The sequence below is a fragment of the Glandiceps talaboti genome, chromosome 21 (assembly GCF_964340395.1).
Source record: "Glandiceps talaboti chromosome 21, keGlaTala1.1, whole genome shotgun sequence".
Lineage (NCBI taxonomy): Eukaryota > Metazoa > Hemichordata > Enteropneusta > Spengelidae > Glandiceps > Glandiceps talaboti.
In genome coordinates, this window is record NC_135569.1 from 2,511,291 (window position 1) to 2,525,399 (window position 14,109).

The 14,109-nt window shown below is 37.7% G+C and overlaps 1 protein-coding gene across 2 annotated transcripts in view; it reads left to right on the forward strand.

Annotated features, from left to right (window-relative positions):
* The first annotated feature begins 3,254 nt into the window (after nt 1-3,254).
* The window catches only part of LOC144451175 (polyamine-transporting ATPase 13A3-like), a 64,262-nt gene continuing 53,407 nt past the window's right edge, over nt 3,255-14,109 (forward strand). For both annotated transcript variants that reach the window (XM_078141971.1, XM_078141972.1), the window contains exon 1: nt 3,255-3,570. The gene's annotated coding sequence lies outside the window, so the exon portion shown is untranslated. The remainder of the gene's footprint in view (nt 3,571-14,109) is intronic.

The following is a 14,109-nucleotide window of genomic DNA, read 5'->3' on the forward strand; positions in this document are numbered from 1 at the left end:
TTACTACCAGAAGCTACAACTTGATAACTATAAATAAAAATATAATAAATGTTCATGACAAGGATTATCGTGGCTGCTATTGTCGTCTTTATCGTCTCCACCACCACCACCACCACCACCACCACCACCACCACCACCACCATTACCACTACCATCACCACCACCATCACCCACAACAACATCACCACCACCACCACCACCAATACCACCACCACCATTACCACCACCATCACCACCACCATCATCATCATTACCACCACCACCACCACCACCATTACCACCACCACCACCACCACCATTACCACCACCATCACCACCACCATCATCATCATTACCACCACCACCACCACCACCACCACCACCAATACCACCACCACCATTACCACCACCATCACCACCACCATCATCATCATTACCACCACCACCACCACCACCACCACCAATACCACCACCACCATTACCACCACCATCACCACCACCATCATCATCATTACCACCACCACCATTACCACCACCACCACCACCACCATTACCACCACCATCACCCACAACAACATCATCACCACCACCACCACCACTGCCATCATCACCGTTACCACCACCACCACCATTATCACCACCATTACCACCACCACCACCACCACCAGCACTGCCATCATCACCGTTACCACCACCACCATTATCACCACCATTACCACCACCACCACCGCCACCACCACCACTAACATCATCATCATCATTATCATCATAATCACACCTCCATTACCACCACCACCACCGCCATTATTACAAACACCAACACACCTCCACCACTATTATTACCACCACCACCACCACCACCACCACCACCATTACCATTACCGCCACTACCATTATCACCACCCCACCATTACCGCCACCATTCCCACAACAACCACCATTACCATCACTGCCACCGTTACCACCACCACTACCACCATCACCACCACCATTACCACCACCATTACCATTACCACCACCATCTCCATCATCACCACTATTACCACCATTATCATTACCACCACCACCACCATTACCACCACCACCACCACCACCACTATTATTACCACCACCACCACCACCATCTCCATCACCACCACCATTACCACCACCACCATTACCACCACCACCACCACCACCACCACCACTATTATTACCACCATTACCACCACCATCACCACCACCACCACCACCACCATCACCATACTACCATCATCTTATTACTTCAGTCTTGCAGACCAATAATGATTCAGACTATTATACAGCACCCTCCTCATATCTTATATTGTTTTCTCAACAAGTAATATTTCCTGAAACAAACAAACGGACGACTAAAACAAGACATGCACAAAGAAAGTTTTCATGATATTCAACAGTAATATGTCTATGTCCTTTTGGTTCTCCTTGCCATTATGAATGTGCCATAACATAACCATAGAAGAAAAGTCTTTCAGTTTCAATGATTTCTATATTTCACCATGGTCTAATATGTAATCATAAATGTCAGTCCTCTGACTTCATAATCCTTACAAAAAATTTAATTATTTTCTTCTGCAAATTCTTTCTCAGTCTCACGCTTTCCCGTCTCCTTTTGACCCTACCGACTCAAATGTCCTAAAGCTACCAAACTCCGTGACTGTGAAGCGAATACCATTTCTGAATTGCCTCAAAATGAACCGGCGTGGCCTATGGTAGTAGGATTAACGCTGGAGGCAGTCATCTCTTCTGGATCTCCTCAATATTCTTAGCTCTATACTGATAAGTCATTATTCTTGGCGTCTTTACCCTCCGGCTATCGGTCTGGGTTTTTAAATACCTCCAGACAGGCATTGTGTATTTCGTTTGACAGGTTACTGGCATTGGTTCAGTGATACACTTCTCTTCATCACATAAACACCTGTAGATTCCATATCCAACCCAGCTCTGAGGTCATGCCAACGAAATATGATAGCTGTTTACTTCTCAGCTCGATAATTATTGTAATGTCTGTGAATAAATCTAATCCAGGGGCAAAAGTGTAGAACAGTGGACTTACTGCATAGCAGATATAGATGAGTATTTAGACTAATGAGTTAGGGTTAGGATAAGGTTATGGATAGGAGGTCTCCCTACTATACTTGTACAACCCGTGAAAAAAACACCGGTACGTTTGCTGGAATGAAGTGACTTCACGCATAGGTAAAATACAACTGATACAAAAACAACAGTACTAGTGAGTGCCTGTGATCATAGACCCTCCACGAAGTGCTAACCAGTACCCCTTATGACGTCATATAATCCCGTGGTCTAGGTGGGACCGGAAATACCCGAAAACTCTCGAAGTAAATCCGAAGGGAACTGACTGAAAAAGGGTCATTTTAAGGTGTTTGCAGACGCTTTTTAAAAGTTTTAAAACCAGTATGCGTTTCACAAACATGTCGTCTAGCAAATTAGCGATAGTGAATGTGAGCATTTTGAATCACCTTTAAGTCCTGGGGTCAGTTACGGGCTGTGCTATTTCTGTCATTTCAAAGTGGAATATTGTTTGAAGGCTAATCACGTAATCTGAGGATAATGACCAATGAAGATGATTATTTAAGAAAAACATGAATATCAAATAGACCTTGGAGTTCTCAAGACGGAAGAATGTTTGTTTTGGGAAACCGCACATGAGTTATCTTGGCTCTGATAACCACATGTGACGTATAAGTTAGACCAGAGTAATCGTAGGGGACTAATGGTTTGATCCCCAGAGGTCCATTGCATACCGCCCTGGCTATTAGGCAAAATGATTTAAATGGTTGACGGCTAACAATGGAAACAAGAAAAGGAGCACTTCTCCTGCAATACACAAAAGTACACTTATGCAACATACTTTGAATTGGCATACCTCTAAAGTTCATTGAGCTGGTATATATGAACAAAACCGTGCGATACCATACCTTGAACGGTTAAACTCAGTAAATGGTCCATCTATTTAACTTTGAACAATTGTCAAAACACTTTTCTCGCCTTTTAGTATTGCCTGACGTGTTTTATTTGTAACATTTTATCCCCATAATGTCAATTTACTGAGGTAGTAACTTAAAGTCTGAATATCGGAGTTGCACTCTCCTACAGTTGGCAGCAAAACTTCTGGGACATGTCATACATAGTAATGTAATGTATGCATTAAAGACTGCACTCTGTGTCATACCCTTCCTTTTGAAGGTCAGAGGTCGGGACCGAAAGGTGCGCGGCTATTGCTGTTGTGATTTTTTCCCGACGACCACAGCGGAGCGTCATAAAGTTAATAGCGTAATTTGAACTTATCCTGCCTAATGTACGTTCCTTGAAGAAGTCAATCCGGTCCATTGGTTTGGGCTCTGTGAAAACGGACAGACTTGGCTTGGCTAGTACAGCAATCAATATATACATATCTAATCACTTAAATATTCACTGGCGATTGTAAATGCATACGTTGGTAGCAGAGAGAGTGTGTCGCCGCTGCCAAGGTAATCTCAACACCTCTCAAGAAAGACGTAACCTTATTTGAAAGGTATCCGACTACTCGAGGGCCGGTCAAGGTCAAAGGTAACAAAACGACATTTTTATCAAAAGTATGGTATCAAACGATTTGCATTTGTCAAGACAAAACTTTTAAAGTTTCATTTTCGTTTATGACATGACATGCATCAGTGAAATGATATACAAAATATATAATAGAAGGGTATGTAGACTCCTTAACTAGGTGAGGATAGGCCATAAATGTCCTTGAAGTGTCCGTTCATGCTTTAGAAGTATTTGTTCCTGACGTAAACATTTCGCAAAGCTAGTAAAGGCCGGGACATAGCGGCCAAACAATACATTTTTTACGACTTTTCGGCTTTTCCTGGTGGTATTTTTCGGTAATGGTTTGATCTTTATAAGTGAAGAACCATAATGATATATAGCGAAGGGTTGTTTGTTTTGATTACTTTTATGCCCAAACAATGGCAATTTCACTTCAAAACACCAGTAAGGGGAATCGAATGTCTGATAATGGCTTCACCTGTACATATTGTACGCCTTTACCTTCACCTGTATGCCAGGCTTTGCATGCCCTGGGTGGCTGATGAAAACCGGCATTTCGAGAAACAACAAAAATACGGCCAGTAGATTATATCTATACTCCTGGATATAAATTCAAGTTAGATGCCTGCTTTCTAAATCATGAAACGAAATGTGAAGAGGTCGTGTAAGACATTCTGCCGTGCAATGGCAATCCATCCATATATACGTGTTTGCTGGTCGCACAACGCGCTTGTAACAACCTTTGACTTTGGAGCGAGATTCAGCAGTGACCCACTTTACTACTTACAAATACACAGACCTTGTCTGTATAAAAAAAGAACCCAAAAAAAAAGAACCACAAACCCACAGGCTTTTGTTCAAAAGTATTGTATACATGAAGTGTAGGAAAGTATATTCAATAGAACAAAAACACATGTCCCAACGGGCGTGAGCCGCGTGACATAAATACATACTTTTAAAGTTATTGGTGTTGCTAGCGTTCATAGCACGAGGTGACCCACGAGTTGTTATTGTTTAGTGTGCACTAGCCTAGCGCGAGGGCAATGTCGAAAACATGTCTGTTTGAACTTGATTTGTTTTACACAAATAAGGTTTACCTTCTGAGAGCATAGCAAAGTAAAGTACAGTAACCATTCAACTACAGTAGCAACATTTGATGAAAAGTCTGTTGTAATAATCAAGTATTATGACTTTTTTAGGTAAATTAAAATTGTGAAAATTAAACAAAAGTTAAAAAATCAAAGATTAAAGAAAATTATCCAAACTCTCCAAAATTTAGCCTTAAGCCAAGTAATAACTTTTCTTTATAATCTAACTTTAACATTTTTACACTTTGACCTCTATCAAAAGAATTGTGTGGTGACCCTGGATTTTTTATTGATTTCAACTGAGCATAGTTTGAAGTTTTCACTGTGAACAAAGTATCAATACAAGTTTAAAGATATTATTTCTAAGGCATAACTTCTGAATATAGAGAATAAATAAATAATTTCTATTGATTCTGAACGTCTTTAATAAAACTTCCATTCAACACATTCATGTCCCTGTTGTTTTGCGACACATTAGAACAGGTGCAGTTTATACGATAAAACATAAACTAATAATACTATTAATAGAGTTCGTGTACTGTTCAAACTCGGTTGTCAAAGTGTATTATGTTTCGCTACTAATTGACATTGAAAGACCTTGACCTACAAATATTAATTACCCTTGAAGTCAAATGCATTAAAACATGGACTTGTTCACGTATGTGGTTGGGACTGGTTAAGTGATAACCATGGGAACAATACACAGTAATTACAGTTGTACAAACTTGCTACTTAAAAAAAAGACAAGTATTTAGAACTTCATATTTGTCATTTTCGTGTCCGAGACATACATACATACATACATACATACATACATACATACATACATACATACATACAGACAGACAGACAGACAGACAGACAGACAGACAGACAGACAGACAGACAGACAGACAGACAGACGTAAACAGACATGGACAGAGAGGGAAGGGTAGGGAGTGGCAATCCCTCACTCTGTCGTTCAGTTCAGTAGTTGCACTTGAAAGTTCGCTACGTTATGGTCAGTTCTACTCCAGAGCCACTGTTTAGACTGTTTACATTGTATTCAGAGACCATGCTGATACGGTCCACTTGACAGATCGATTTTCATTGATTTTAGGTGACATAGTTCAACTGAAGGCATCTATTAAAATAAGGTTATTATTTAAACCCCTAAAACAAGAAACTTGACGTGGAAAGTCAGGCATTTGGAACCAGTGGTCATGGCTCAGACAAAACCAGTTACGCCTAACGTACGTTTAGAGTAATCACGATAACAAAGCGGTGACATTTCTTTACTTAAAAGATGCCCCCAGTTATTACATTATCGCCCAGACCATTAGTTTATAAAAGAGTCTCTTAAATAGCACAAATCAAGTCGTAGTAAGTTTTTTTTTGTGCTTGACGTATTAGTTCCTCCAAGAGACTACTCACATCAGTACTTCTACAGTGTTTCTGGAGATAGAAAAAAGAGGTTCTAATTTATACTATTGTAATGAGTCACCTGTACGGTATCGACTGGATTTTTTTTAACAGCCTTCAAGAATTCAGTACAATTATTGTGATAAAATTGGGCGGAGATCCTCCTTTGTTTGTATATTGCCATTTAGCATGTATAAGTGTCTTGCAATGAATAGATTGCATAGTTGTACACCCATTTACCGTAATTGAACCGAACTAAAGAACTGAGGTTTTCGACAAAAGGTTCCGAAATAAATCGCCTTTCTTCGCGAGTACAGGCAACTTCACACACAGTTGGCTATTTTCCCCATTAGTTTGTTCTGAACTGGGATGTATGAATATATATGATTTAAACTTCTATAGCTATTTACATACTAACTTGTTCTGTAAATGTCGAACAATTGTTTGCAAATGACCTTAGTATTTGCATAATGACCCTACTCTAAAGGTTAGAGGTCACTCTTCACACGAAAGAAAAGCAATGAGAAACGAAAACAGTACTTCACAATGAACAACACTGTAGGGTCTTTCTTCTTAGTTCGAAAGGACCGATCGGATTGTTGACTAGGTATTTAGACTGTCAATTTGGTGTTGCCTTTGTCATATATGTAGACCTATACGTGCATTGATTGAAAATTGGACAGGGGCTATAGACTGATTGTGTGGACTTGTAAAAATAAAACCGTTAAATTTTGCTGAAGGAGCACAATCTCCCAACAATGTCGTCTTGAGTGTTTTTGATTAACTCACGATTGTTAACCCTATAAAACGAGAAACGTGAGTTGTGATATTTCATAAACCAAACTATTTCGTATCCAGCAGCATTTGTAACTCCCTCATTAGGGGTAGTAGAGAGCCGCACTATCTAAAAAACCAACAAGTTCTAAATACTAAAAAAAAACCAGCCAGTTTCAGCTACTGTTTTATTACTGCATATCGTTCCCTTGTTTTGTAACCACCACGACCACAAGTTTCAATAACATAATCTTAACAGACTAGACAAGGTACACTATTAATCACGTGATGTGAGACTGCGAATTTAGTAGACAGACTTTTTGAAACAGCATGTTAGTTGAAACTCAGACCATTATAGAAAATATGGTGGTCTGAGGTTGTGAATGAAAGCTGTTGTCTATACATCGTAAACTTTAACTTTGTCCTTTTTTATGATTACTTTTTCCTCACCATTTCTTTAAAAATTGTTTTTTGTGAGTTCAAAATGAATAGGACAAAGACGAAAAGAAAAGATACACATTTGCCAGAAAACATTTGCCAGAAAAAAATCAACAAAACAATAGTGAAAATCTATGCTGAATCAAAAGTATGCCATTTGTGGTACAACCTTTGCAAAGTATTGTTTGTTGTGGAAATGAAATTCTCAGTTTGCTGAACAATGTTTAAAGTTTTACGCCTGGCTACCTGTTGAACAATAGCTGCACTAAAGATTTATAGACTTGAAAAGAAGAAGCGAGGCGAGTCAAATGATACTAAGATGGGATGGGATGGGTAGGGGTGGGTGGGGGTGGGTAGGGGTGGGTAGGGGTGGGTAGGGGTGGGTAGGGGTGGGTGGTACAATGTGTTTGGTAGGGGTACTCAATTATAGATCCTTACAGTGTGTTTATTTGACAAAATTCGTCCAAACTTCCAAACTATTGAGGATTAGATGTCAATATATATATATATATATATATATATATATATATAAGTCTCTATATATAAGTCTATATATATATATATATATATATATATATATATATATATATATATATATATATATATATATATATATATATATATATGTGTGTGTGTGTGTGTGTGTGTGTGTGTGTCACGGTTGCCGCCTCACTCCAAATATCATACCAAATAACAAAACAGTTATATATATATAACTATACCGTTTGTCGTTTGATGATCGCAACAGCACGAAAAACACTGTGTAACGGCTCCTGAGCATCTTACTTGTTACTTTATGTTATTTATACCGCTCTACATACATAATGTATTAAGCTGTGTTTACTCCAGCATAGATATTTGACACATGCTGAGTTTATATATGTGTCTATATGTATGTATATATATGTATATATATATATATTTTTTTTCATATGACTGATTACACGTACGTTCCTTGACTCTCAAAAAGTAGAAAGAACGAATGAGACGCTTCTCCCTCTGTGCGATTCGTGACTGTGAGATTGACGTCACCGTTGGTTAGTGGTACGTCATGCATTATGTTTAAGAATTGTTACAACTTTGTCAATAACTGTCTCTTATATCGAGATATTATGAGGAATGGTGTCATACATAAAATAGACATCCTCTTTGCTATTTTGAAACTACGCATAATTCCAACCCCAACTCCGGTTTTTTAACATTGATGACGTAATTTGTCACGTGTGATTAAAACTATTTCACGAGATACGAAGGTTTTTATAGTCCTAGGTTACCATTTGAAACCCATAGAAAATCACGTAATTAGCTCTGTTTTACATCTATTAGAAATAGACCGAGATAGGGTGTGTGTACATATGTATTTAATATTTCTTATAAACTCCATACCGTATTCTCTAGTCTACGAACAGGCATTGCTGATGATGAAACGTTCGAAACGTGATACTATAATTTATTTTTTATAAAGAAACAAATAAATATATTCGATAAATAAATAAACCGAGAACACAAATATATAGTATCATATTTAAATATATAAATACATACGTAAATATAGACAGACAGACAGACAGACAGACAGACAGACAGACAGACAGACAGACAGACAGACAGATAGATATATAGATAGATATATAGATGGAAACATACATCTAGATAGATACACATTTGTGTGCATGCGTGCGTGCATACAAACAAACAGACCTGCATGCATGTACACACGCGTACACACACACATACATACATACATACATACATACATACATACGTACGTACGTACGTACGTACACACACACATACATACATACATACATACATACATACATACATACATACATACATACATACATACATACATACACACACACATACACACACACACATACATACATACATACATACATACATACATACATACATACATACATACATACATACATACATACATACATACATACATACATACATACATACATACATACATACATACATACATACATACATACATACATCTGTTAACTATGTGACAGCAATCCATCATACTAATACATGTTATCAGTATCCGTTCTTACGGAGTATAACTACTAGAATAAAAATGTATTTCGTCGGAAAAAAGAGTGATTAATATTTCAGATGTCATGAAGATTTGATCTGAAAAATTAATCACCATTTCCCTGCCACTGGGTTGTTGCCATGGCAACACATCACATCGGATGGCCTTCGTTATATTTCAGGTGCTTACGATACCAATTACTTTGATATTTTTGACAGGACGTTTAATTTACTCGATAGTTTGAATTTACGTCACTTCGGTAGAGTCGACCATACTTTTCTCGTCGACTTGTAAAAACGTTGCCATTTGTTTGAAGGAGAGTAAAAGTGGTGCCCTTGGAATACTTTGAAACCAATAGAATGCCACGAGATGCTGTACTCACATTGGAATTCAATTTAAACATAAAAGATGAAAAAATCAAACTGAGAGACGAATACTTAAAAATTCTCGTTCTCAAAATTGGCCCAGATTATGTTATTACCTGTCGTCAAAAGGTAAAGAATCTGTCTTCTTGCAGTGTCGTCGCTATACTTGATTTTACGACAATACTGACGTTGTATTTTTGAGGAAAAATCAAACTGAAAAGGAATTTTCCCCTTTCTCAAAAGTGGTCCAAATGATGTTACATGTCAAAGAGTAAAGCATCCGTCTGGTTGCTGTTTTGTCGCTTTTAATACGACAATACTAACGTTACGTTATTCATCGTGCAGTCAAAATAGTCGAATTCTACAGTGTTTTCTCTTGACTACGATAAATGATCCTTTGATGATGACAATATCACTTGTCGTCAAAGAGTAAAGAATCCGTCTGGTTGTTGTGTTGTCGCAATTCTTGACTTTGCGACAATGTTGACTTCATTCACATTTCAGTCCAAAAGTAGTCGAAATCTAGACAACGTTCCTCTCAAGTGCGACAAACAATCTTTTAGTTTAACAAAACATGTAGCAGACAAAATCGATTTTAGCGATTTGAGTATAATCTCATGTTGTCCCATAGCTGTCATACGTGCCCCGTAATCCTTTAAATCATCGCTAGTTAAGTATGGAAGTAACAGAAATCACGGCCCATTGATCCCTTATCACCTTGTGTCAAATTGTATTAAAGCAGATCTTTAGTAACACATGTGTCTCAGATCATGTCCAGTCAAGCGTAAAACGTAACGGCGGGAATTCTTGCACTAAATGTATGCTTTACAAGATATTGACGCCACTATAGTATGTCTTAAAGTCATACATGGTTGTCAGAAAATGTTTCATAAGACTTTTAGTAGTTACATGATGTGGCTTATTAAATATCCCGTGTATAGCTGAATAGAACGATAGTTAAAAACGATTTCCAAAACCGTTACATGATATTTATCAAGATGTTACCTTTCTTCTTTAAAAATGACGGTCTTAGATACACTTAGTGGTCACATGACCTGACATATCCTTAACATTGGTAGTCTAAGTGCAAAAAGTGTTTGCCAATGATCAGAAATTCAACCAACAACGCCTTACCACAAGTTGAAAATTAACTTATCGTTTCGCCCTTCTTGTCTTTGCCAAGAAACTTCCAGTACACACCTACATCACAATTTATTCTCACAGTCACTCACATGCGAGAACTAAATTATTTTCATTTTACCCAATCGATGCGTAAATCAATTTTGTTTGTGTAATTCGTAACTTAACTGAGCATGTTGTTTGAGTTTGAGACGTAAAACACAAACTTTACAGTCTTTCTTGTTTGGTAATAATTGAGGTAACATCCAAGTTCTTTGTATGTCGTCACAATATTTTCAATCATACACTGTGTACAGCAGTTATAAAAAAAACACTTTATAACATGTATGATGCTGAGTTCATCATTATCTCCAGGGCTATTTAAACATTTTAATAATTTGCTCGTTTTTTGAAGAAGAAATGAATAATTTCATTGAGATACAACAATAGAAGAAGTGACACACACCATTCAAACAAAACAGGGGTGAACAAACCGGTAGTATTACTTACAATAATGAATTCTTTCGTTTTTCCTAGTTTCCGCTATCGTCTCTTGACATCAATCAAATTGACATAACTTGTGAGCACAAGTCTGCTATAATAATGGTATTGGAGGCAGCTGCTTTGTCTACGATATATTCACCTATTTCCGTAAATTCACATCACATCGTGGTTTTAACACACTTGAGGAAATTGCACAGCGTCAAGGGACAAACATATTTGGCTATTTGTTTCTCCTTGTTTGTCATTAAAGAACTTGAAATGAAGATAGCTGTTTTTGCTCGTAAAATGTAGTAAAAGAAATTATGTAGTGACACTGTACACACATGTGAAATCTAACATTTACCATAAGTGTTAGAATTTATGAAGTGTCTTCCATACTTATTGTCGTGATCATATAGGTATATGATTATTGGCACAGAACTATATCGGCACAACTGTCCTATGTATAATGTCCTCAACTTCCTTGGGAGCATACAGTCCATTATAGCCTCTAAAAGCGCATAGAATTACAACATTCATATAGCAACCACTATCCTATCAGGTCCCCAATTACACAGCTTTGTTGACTGGGCCATAACTGTTGTTCAAATCTTGTCAAAGGACTTTAGTCATTCTTATATCATATTGTGGAGATGCAACAAAATTTACTGAATTTTGGGGTTTTCAGCTTGTTCTAAGTACTTGCAAGTTTTTAATACATTTACCAGTCCTAAATAATGTTCCCTAAAACTTCTACCTCCATTGTCTGTGATGGCAAACTGAATTACTTCTAAAAACAAGTTGCAAAAGTCACAGCTGACGATTGTACCAAAAAAACGCTGGACTCATCAGTCACAAAGTTTAGGGAGAAAATAATTCGGTCCGGCGGGACTAAAGCTCAGGGTCGCTGGGATCGTGAGAAAGATGTGACATGGCCGTGTTGCTTGCATAAACTATTGCAATATCAGATGTGATACGATAGCAGGAAAGACCGCGTAAAGTTAGTCTTGCTGCTAGACGTTCGGGCCTTCTTTCCGATATCCTAGATAGCGATCAGCATTCGGTCGTGTGTCGTATTGTATCGGAAGAACATCCGAGGTCTAGCAGATAGACTAGCGTAAAGTATGCACAACATTTTTTGTTTGAAGTGAGGAAATGAAACGAAGATAAATGAAACATTGTGAATAACATTCGTTCAGCTTGTTAAACTTTGGAATCAGTACAATCGATACGTCCTACATACATTCATACATACATGTTAGTCGTTAGTTTTTTATCGCTTTTCCACACAATATTACAATTATTATCAGTGGCACGTATCTAAATTAGCACACTGGCCCTTTATATTTCATTAACTCCTTACAGCTAGGCAGCATACACTTATTAGCAGCTTCTGTAAGCGCATAGGATTGAAACATTCACTTAATTAACAACGGCTATACCACCAGATCCCAAACTACACAGCTGGATTGACTTGACCACAATCGTGGTTCAAATCTTGGTCATTGACTTAAATCAGTAAAAAGGCTCGAACCAGTAACTTGTAGATCCACTCTAACCATTTGACCATCGTGACTCCTACTCAAGCCGTGCCACAATTCATTAGCTGAGAATCTCGTTACTAGAGAAATGTCATTTATGCTATATGTTGATTGATGTTAGATCATATAGATGACATCTATTTGACTTCAGTCGTGATTTGAAGAGGTGGGTTAACATATGGTAAAACATGTCATTGTAGTCACATGACATTAGTTTAGGGCTTATAATTCCCTACTTTGTCTTTTATAAATAGTTTTCCTTCAGTTCAGGGATGATATGATAGCAATATTTCAGAATACAAGTAAGCTTATAACAACTAAAGAAATATGACAAGTATATTCTGAGACTCAAAGTTGGCCACTAGAATGAACAGATACTCAGACCATGTAGAAAACAGTTTTCTATACTTCCTGCCTGCCTAGCGCCTGTCTGTCTGCCTGTCTGTCTGTCTGTCTGTCTGTCTGTCTGTCTGTCTGTCTGTCTGTCTGTTTATCTATCTATCTATCTATCTATCTATCTGTTTGTTTGTTTGTTTGTTTGTTTGTTTGTCTGTCTGTCTGTTTATTTGTCTGTCTGTCTGTCTGTCTGTCTGTCTGTCTGTCTGTCTGTCTGTCTGTCTGTCTGTCTGTCTGTCTGTCTGTCTGTCATTTTGGTCATTAATGATTAAAATTCACTTTTTTATTTACTTATTTTCCCTAACCCTATAGATCTATTAATAAGTATTAATAAGTATAGCATTCATACAAGTCTAAGAAATATCAGTGAAACAATAACTGATCTAGTAGTCACAAAGATAAAATGGGTGTCAGAAATAGAAAATAGCAGGTGTGCAAAGTCAAATAAAACGCATGATAAAATGCAAGAAGGCATTGAAACGTAAAGAAATGCTATATTGCAGGCCACAAAATGATTGGCAGTTAACCCAAGGGACAAATTTCACTAAGCTAGCTAATCCCACATAAATAATTATACCAAAATCATTGTACCGAACTACGTGTGTTAGTTTTACTTCCACTGACTGGCTGACCTGTTCAACTGTTGAGCTCTAAGCAACGTACGATTATGGCGGGATGTCTTGGTCTTTGACGTGACTCCCTTGCTGAGTGACCCTTGACCACAAGTAAGCCAAGATCAAACGTACGTGTGGGGAAGGGTCTAATATGACTGCAGTAGCTAATGTACAGCGGAGATTAAATCACCAAGGATGGATGTATAAATAAGGTATACATATTAAGCAGTCTACTGGGAAAACTTCTTTCGCTTTCTTTTGTAGGAAGGAAAGCACGTAAAAACCAGACGA